Below are 9,591 nucleotides of genomic sequence, written 5' to 3'. Positions count from 1 at the left end.
GGCAATGGCGGTGTGCATGTCTAGGATTGGATCCGAAGGGAGCTTGGTACTTACGCAGTCCGACGGACTCACCTCCTCTTCTTACTGGTTTCCTACCTGGTGCACAGCTTCCATTCACTTTAACCTACTTTTAAAAGTATCTTTTACAAACACCAACTAAGTTTTCCAACTAAGTAATACGGAATGTTTTGAAAGCTTTGATGTGGCGCATCAGATCCGGCCATAACGTCCAGGCCGGGTTTCGGGTGTTACACACCATCTAAAATTTGGCCAAATTGACATGCAAGTACAAGCATTTTCTAACATGCATCAATAGGCCACTTTAACATTTGCCTAGCACATTTCTAAATTTTCTCACACAAGTCCTATTTAATAAAATTCACTTACAATTAACAAAATTCAAACATGAAATTTTCACACATGCATATATACATATAATATGCATCAAATATGACGGTTAATTATTTTTATGACTCGGTTTTGTGGTCCCGAAACTACTTTCCGACTAGGGTCACATTAGGGCTGTCACAGACTAAGTCCAAAAAGCTTCTAACCTCGGATACGTTCCTTGATGGTTTCCAATCAACAATGGTCGAAATCTTACTCAGATCAACTCGAATCCTATCACCTGATATGATATGCCCTAAAAATCTGACTTCTCTAGGCCAAAACTCACTTTTGCTAAACTTAGCATACAACTGCTTATCTCTCAAATTTTGCAAAATAGTTTCTAAGTGAGCGGCATGTTCAGACTCATCACGAGAATAAATCAAGATATCATAAACAAACACCACAACAAATTTAGCCAAAGAAGGTCAGAAAATTTGGTTCATTAAATCCATGAAAACTGTAGGAGCATTCGTTAAACCAAAAGGCATCACTAAAAATTCATGGTGACCATACCTCGTGTAACACCCTTTACTCGTGTTCGATGCTAGAACAGGGTACGAGGCATTACCAGACTTAATCACTAATCATCGTATAAAAACAGATTCATAATTTCACTCTAATTTAAAACTTTTTCAAACACATTCAAGTTGTCCCTTAAAAAGAGCTTACAAGGCCCATATCATACTTTAATTCAACCACACACATAGGCAAGCATGCACATTCATAAATTGCATCATTTAATTAATAACATAATCAAGACTATCTACATTAAAGGACTTTATACAATAGAGACCTTCAAATAACATAGGTCAGTATTTTAAGCCAATTCCTAGCAACTTAATAACAATTAAACGAGTCTCTATACATGCCAAAGACTTAAAATACTTTAAAACCTTTATATATCGATCAATAGTTTGATAGTGTGATTTAACCTCCGGCGACCTCCAACTCGAGCTAACATCTGCGACACTATAGAAAAAAAAAAGAAGGGAGTAAGCATTATAGCTTAGTAAGTAAGTATGTAAATATTAATAAACAATACATTATCATACTTTAAACAAAGTCACAATATGTTCCCGGAATATTACCATCAGAAACACACATACTTTCACTATTACAATCATAAACAGGTTCAAAATAAGCTGTCTTGCAGAGTACTAGAAACTAAATTATTTATTTCTGGAGCTACAGAACTCCAAATTACAAACCACTAATTTTTCTTAAAACTAGATTCACATATATTCTTACCATAAAATTTTTAGAATTTTTGGTCTAGCCAATTAGTACAGTTTATTCATTGAAGTTACCCCTGTTTCACTGCTCAACTGTTCTGACCACTCTTCACTACGAATTAATTTTATCCTCGTACAGAATTAAAAGGATGTTCTTGTTTATTTCATTTGAAACTAGACTCATTGAGAATTTCAAGCATATAAATTATATTCCCTAATTATTTTTTTACAATTTTTAATGATTTTTTTCCAAGTCAGAACAGGGGATCACGTAGTCATTCTGAACCAGTCTCTCAAAAACTTAAATATCTCATAATATAGAATTCCTTTGCTTGCTCTGTTTTTGTCATATGAAAATAGACTCATTGAGCTCTAATTTGATATCTCATTCAGTCTCTGATTCAATTTCTACTATTTTTAGTTTTAGATTCACGTCACTACAACTATCCGGAACAGTTTTATTGTCAATTTTGATCTTTCACACTTCAATTGTATTCATCACTTTCCCATAACAATCTTTCCAATTTCCAATCACATATCGAGCATATTGCTCATAAGTTACACACGTATATACTTACACTTATCATCACAAAGTCATACACAATTTCATTTAATCAATTTCCCAATTGAACGCTTCGAAATAATAACAGATACGCGATGGTATCGTACACAGCCCACCTTTAAAATCAAAGCTCTCTTGTACACATAGTGGCTTTCACTTAGCACCACTCATGTGACCTAGCTCGATTGTACACATAATTTTGGCTCTCTTGTACACATGGTGAACACTTAGTACCACCCATGTGACCTAGCCAGTTTATCTCGTAGCTCTCTTGTCTACATGGTGTCCTTCACCTGGAACCACGCATGCAACCTAGCTACATATATCCCGTAGCTCTCTTGTCTACATGGTGTACACATAGTATCACCCATGCAACCTAACTACATCATAATGTCTCATAGCTCTCTTGTACACATGATGTGCACTCAGCACCATACATGTGGCCTAGCTACATACCATCTGTATCATCCAATCTTTCCGAAGGTTCAACCGGGATTTCTCTCTCTTTCTAATACTTGATTCCATACTTCCAATAGTCAATTATGATTCAAAAATCAGCTACAATACATAAAATATGCTGAAATACAAAAACATAATAAACATAATGCATTATTTATAGACAAACTTACATACTTTCTCATTTCCATGTCGAATTAATATTGAACATTTAAATAACCATAATTATACTTACTTTCAACACCTCGGCAATCATAGTAAATATATCAATTTTACATTGAAACATGTATAAATTAATGCTTATTATACATATGAACTTACCTCGATACTAAAACAGTCATTTTACCAACTTTCCCGATTTTCGATTTTTCTCCCATTCTAGATTCAAATCTCGTTTTCCAGGATCTAAAACATCATATTTTACTTATTTAATTAATGTACTATTCAAAACAGTCCTTAACTCAAACTTTGGAAAAATTACAATTTTGCCCTTAAACTTTTACATATTTATACTTTTGCCCCTAGGCTCGGGAATTAAATTTCATCCCTTATTCTTATGTTTTATGACATGTTGATTATTTTTCCCTTCTATGACAACATCAAATTCTCACTCTAACACATAGTTATGAACAATAACAAATTTTACCGATTAAGTCGTTTAGCAAAAGTTGTTTAACATAATTTCAGCCTTCATATGCTACCATAAAACATCAAAATAAACACATTTCACCTATGGGTATTTTTCCAAATATGAACCCTAGCTTAAATTATTGCTAGAATAAGCTTAATCAAGTTACCGGGATTCCAAAATCGTAAAGAACTTGAAAAACTGGGCTAGAACGGACTTACTATTGAGCTTGGAAAGCTTGAAAACCCTAGCCATGGCTTTCCCCATGCTAATTTCGGCCTCCATGAAAAAGATGAGTCAATTTTGGTTTTATTTTCCCTTTTTATTTCTTTTAATTACCAAATGACTAAAATGCCCTTAAGGCCTTTCTTTAAAATTTTGTCCTATTCATGCCCATTTTTTTCCAAACGAAATATAATGGTCTAATTACCATTTAAGGACCTCCTCTTTAAACCCCCATTTCAATAAAGTACTTATGAATTAGAACACATATTTTTCAACTTTTGCAATTTAGTCCTAAAAGTCCAATTAAGCACTTTATCAGTAAAATTACTTAACGATATTTTTACACAATATTTTAATCAATAAATAAACCTTAAACTTAATCAGAATAAATTTTTTGAATTCGAATTCGTGGTTCTAAAACCATCGTTCCATTTATGCCCTAAATCGGGCTGTTACAGCAACTTCTGCAAATAAGCCTTAATAGGCAAATTAAACATGCAATCTATAAAATTTCTTATCAATACTCTAACACATGCATCTAATCACTCGGTAAATCATAAAAATTAATCGAAATAAACTTTTCTATCTCAGATTTGTGGTTTCGCAACCACTATTCTATTTAGGCCCTATTTCGAGATGTTACATTTTCTCCCCTCCTTTAGGGATTTTCTTCCCCGCAAATCTTACCGGTAAAAAGATTCAATATCTTTTCTCAAAATTTCTTAAACATCTCAAAACAAATTTTCTTCAAAGTAGTACTTTCAAAATCACCCCACTATCAAATTGAAATCCAATATAACTAAGTTTCAACTCGGTATGACCTCTATATTAATCGAAAACTATTTCCAATATTCACATTTTCTTTCACTTTTTTTTAACCAAAAACTCTGCATTCTGCTATTAATACAGCTCAATCATTATTCTTCTGTCTAATTTTATCATTATTAAATCCACATTATCTCATTCACAATCAAAATTCATTTTAAAAAAAAAATCCAGCAATCATATACTTTATGTATCATACCTGGATGAGTTAATTAACTAAGTCTAATCTTTCTTTAACTGTAACATTTCAAAATTCAGAAAATCTTCATATTAACCTGACATCTTTTCTGCAACTGAGTTCATTTATTAAACCATTCTTGTAACATCCCGAAATAGGGCCTAAACGGAACAGTGGTTGCGAAACCACAAATCCGAGGTAGAAAAAATTATTTTATTATTATTTTGAGGTTCATGATATGATTGCATGATTGTGTGAAAATTTCGTGATGAAATTCTATGCATAAAGTGCTTAAGTTGAGATTAGGGACTAAATCGAATAATTTGCAAAACTTGCATTCTAGAAGTTTTTAGTATGAAATTGCTTTGGAATATTAATTAGGAGGGTTTAAATAAAAATTTGACCAATTTCTAAGTTCATGGACTGTAATGCCCCGTACTCGAGACCGTTGCCGGAGTCGAACATGAGGTGTTAACGGACTTAATTCATTCATTTACACAGTTCATTTTAAAATTTCCAGATAAGCTGGCTAACTGCATCACTGTCACCTTAAAAATCATATCTCGAGTTCCAAAACTCGAACACCGATTCCATAAATTTTTCCTGAAACTAGACTCATATGTCCATCTACAAATTGTTTTCTAGAATTTTTGGTCAAGCCAATTAGTACAGTTTATTAGTTAAAGTCTCCCCTGTTTCAGGGTTCGACTACTCTGACCTTCATACATTAAAACTTAGATATCTCCCTGTACAGAGCTTCAATACTTATTCCGTTTGTTTCTAATGAAACTAGACTCAAAAAGGAATCTATACATATAAAGAATGACTTCTAATTGTCTCTGGTTAATTTATGGTAAATTGTCAAATTTAGAACAGGGGATCCAGTAATCGCTCTGGCCCTGTTTCACGAAAACTTAAACATCTCATAAAATATGGCTCATATGGTCATTTCGCTTCTTCCATATGAAAATAGACTCATCAAGATTCGATTACATAATTTATTCATTATTTAATTACATTTCCAGTATTTTTAGTGATTTTTCAAACTCACATCACTGTTGCTGTCAGCACCTATTTTAAGGCAGATTTTACCTATTTCATAGTTTCCATGATTCAACTAGCCATTTAACATACATAGCACCAAATATGATCGTGATTAACCATTCCAATGGCTAATCATTGCCAAGCATTTCCACACTTCTCAATAACCATATATATATATATACAAAATGATTATAACGCTATGCTCAAAATATATAAGCCATTTTCGCATGGCCAACCGAATATATACAATACCAAAAAGGTACTTAATTAACAACGAAGGTCAATCCTATACATGCCGTTATCAAAGTTTAACTAAAAGAGTACCAAAAGGGCTTAGATAGTGTGGACGACTTCGACTTTGACAATCCCGAGTCCAATAGCTGACGAACAAAATCTATAAAACAGAGAATCAAAGAAACAGAATAAGCATTTAATGCTTAGTAAGTTTTGAGTAATGAAATTAGTTACAACTAAAGTATAACGTTCATATGGCTAAATGAATAATTTCATATATGCATATTCTCAAAATCATACTTACTCCATGCTTCAATCAATATATTCATACACAAGGTATCAAACCTAACTAAAGACTGAAAGTTCATTAATCAATTGAGCGAATACTATTTAATTGGAATCGACTTTTCCGAAGCATATACGAAACATACCTTATCGTTTGGATTTTATGAGCGTATTAATTGAAATTATTACAGCAAGGTCGCTCACTTCCAAACCCAAGTACCTTGAGTTTAGCGGATATAGCAACTCGCACAAATACCTTCGGGTCTTAGCACGGAAATAGTCACTAGCACAAATGCCTTCGAGATTTAGCCCGGATATAGTCACTAGCACAAATGCCTTCGGGACTTAGCCCGGATATAGTCACTAGCACAAATGCCTTCGGGACTTAGCCCGGATATAGTCACTAGCACAAATGCCTTCGGGACTTAGCCCGGATATCATTCGAATAATCATGCACAAGTATCAATAAATCATGACACATCCATATTTCATTTTCATTACTAAAGCTCAAACACAAGACACTTATCAAACCTTACCAATTTCGGCTCAATAGCCACATACAAAGAGCATGATTTTGATTGGCTTTATAACATGATCTCTATACACATTCGGCTACCCGTCATAGGTATAAACTAATCACCTCAATATATAATTCAAGTAGAATCATTATATCACCGTTTATTTGTTATGCTTATATGTCATGACTTAATCAAATCATAAACTAAGTTTCATTACTCGAAGACTTACCTCGGATGTTGTCGAACGATTTCGACGACTATTCGATCACTTTTTCCTTTCCCTTATCCAACTTTGATCCTCTAGGCTCTTGAGCTAAATCAAACAATTTACTTCATAAATTAAACATAGTCATACGACATCCATATACATTTTATACTAGCCGAAATGTACCATCAAGATATACTTTACTCAAATAATTTACCTTGGCCGAACATGTATAATGTTTTGTAGCTTAATAAATTTAACATACATTATGTATTTATAATATTTGTGCAGCCAATTATCCATGGTCATACACACACAATCAAAAATAAATACCAAATTTTTATATCCTTTATGCCCTAAGTCAATACATTTGTCATGTTCACCTACATTTTTCAAGTACAACATTCTCATATTCGGCATTAGTATCAAGCATAATAGCCAATTCTTCCCACCTTGAATCTATGCATCTATTTAATCATAGTTTGTTCAAGCACTCATACAACAAGATACATCCAATTTAACAAGAAACAAAACCTTATTTCTCCATAGCTACTATGGCGAAAAGTTCTAGGCATCTCAATACCGAAATTTTAACATGGGTTGCCTAAAGAACTTGGTGATGAGTTCAAATTAATCTAACATTTCAAGCAACTTAACACATCCATATAACTAAAAATTCTAAGTTTAAACACAATACAACATTTTAGCACCATGGTAGAATACTTCATGAAGTTGTTAAGACCCATCCTTTTATTAAGCACTCAAACTCAATCATCTTCATGCCTCATCACCACAACATCAAACACCAACCAAGAAGACAACACATATGGCCGAGTATCATCTCCATCAAATAGCAAAAGAATTTAAACCAACATCTAAAAATATGCATGAATTTCATGGAACAACATCAAACATACCTCTTCCTAAACATCAACCAACCGAACATGAAGCAAGAGAATCCTCTTCTTCTTCCTTCCTCAAGTCACGGCAATGGGGGAGCATGGATGAGACAACTTTGTTTTCATCACCCCTCCCTTTTCGTTACTTTATTACTAACCTTTTATTTTATTATTTCTAACATAAAACATTAACACAAAATGTTTATAATATGCTTTAACCCATAGCATGGCCGACCACCATCTTGATTTTTTGGTTAATTTGACATGCAAACCCATCATTTTTATAACATGCATTAATAGTTCCTTATAGATTAACCTATCACATTTCAAAAGTGTCACACATAAGTCCTATTAACTAAATTCACATGCAATCAACTAAATCGAAGCTTAACACTTTCACACATTCATATTCACATATTTTAGACAATAAATATCATATTCAAATACTTCGGTGACTCGGTTTAGTGGTCCCGAAACCACTTTTCGACTAGGGTCAATTTAGGGCTGTCACATGGACAAAATAGGACATGGATGGAATTTTTGAAAGTTTAATAAGGAAGGGCATTTTGGTTGTAACACCCCTAACCCGTATCCGCTGCCAGAACAGGGTTTCGGAGCATTACTACCATTTGCAGATCACTAAAAAAATTAAAATACTTACCGATTCAATGCATCATATAAAATAAATATATTACCATTCAATCAACAATTTGGCACTTGTATAAGCATCAAACAACAACATTGTTAGTATACTTGCACATATCTCATATAAATTCAACATTGATATATCTATTTTCTCGACATGTCGCACTTGAGTTTAATAATAGTCTCAATTACATAATTTCCTTGTATCAACATATCAAAGATAATCATATATGTACATGTCATGAAACATATCATGCTCTTCTGTTTCTTCACAAGCATATATCATTCATTTCATTATATCAATATTTTATGCTTCATCATTTCCATATATTTTATGTATATTTATTCGGTAATAGCTTATATCAAACTTAACATAAATTATATTCCATGTACTTATACTTATTTCGTTTATCCATTTTCATAATTATTTCATACAACGCTTTTGTACATATATTTCCATATGACCAGTTCTTGTAAACATTTCACACAACCATTTCATATAACCATTCATCATCGATATATTTTACACGAATATCAATTGTTCAATGAGATGTTATAGCGTCTCCCATCCACGGTCTTATTTATCTTTGACGTGATGCCATAGTGTCTTTCAACTATGGTCTTACTCATTTTTTGTCATGTTGCCATGGTATCTTTCAACCATGGTCTTATTCTTTCATGCCACGTTGCCATGGTATCTTTCAACTATGGTCTTACACATCTCATACCAGGTTGCCATGGTATCTTTCAACCATGGTCTTACACATTTCATATCAGGTTGCCATGGTATCTTTCAACCATAGTCTTACACACGAGTTGCCATGGTATCTTTCAACCATGGTCTTACACATTTCATATCGAGAGCACACTCCATGAACCTCATCCTTACAATGGGATTACCGGTCAAGCTAAATCCTCAGAATATAAACTCATAGAGAATTGTCGGATTACCGGTCGAGCTAAATCCCAGCAACGACAATTACTCTAATGAGCTTGGATCTGAATTACCATCCGAGCTAAATTCAGACCCTAATTCGGATTACCCGTTCGGGCTAAATCCATTTTACACATATTCTTCAGAGGGCTATATCAGATAGGATCACCCGTCCGGCTAGATCCTTTTACCGTCAATTCCTTTTCGAGATCCATCGAATTTTCCTTTCATTCAACCGGATTTCTTCTCCTTTTATCAAATTTATCAATGTTTCATAAATTTTCATACAATGAACATTCAAATCATATTCACATAAATAACATACAATCTC

This window comes from Gossypium arboreum, chromosome 6, assembly GCF_025698485.1.
Source record: "Gossypium arboreum isolate Shixiya-1 chromosome 6, ASM2569848v2, whole genome shotgun sequence".
Lineage (NCBI taxonomy): Eukaryota > Viridiplantae > Streptophyta > Magnoliopsida > Malvales > Malvaceae > Gossypium > Gossypium arboreum.
Note: the sequence above shows the minus strand (reverse complement) of the source record.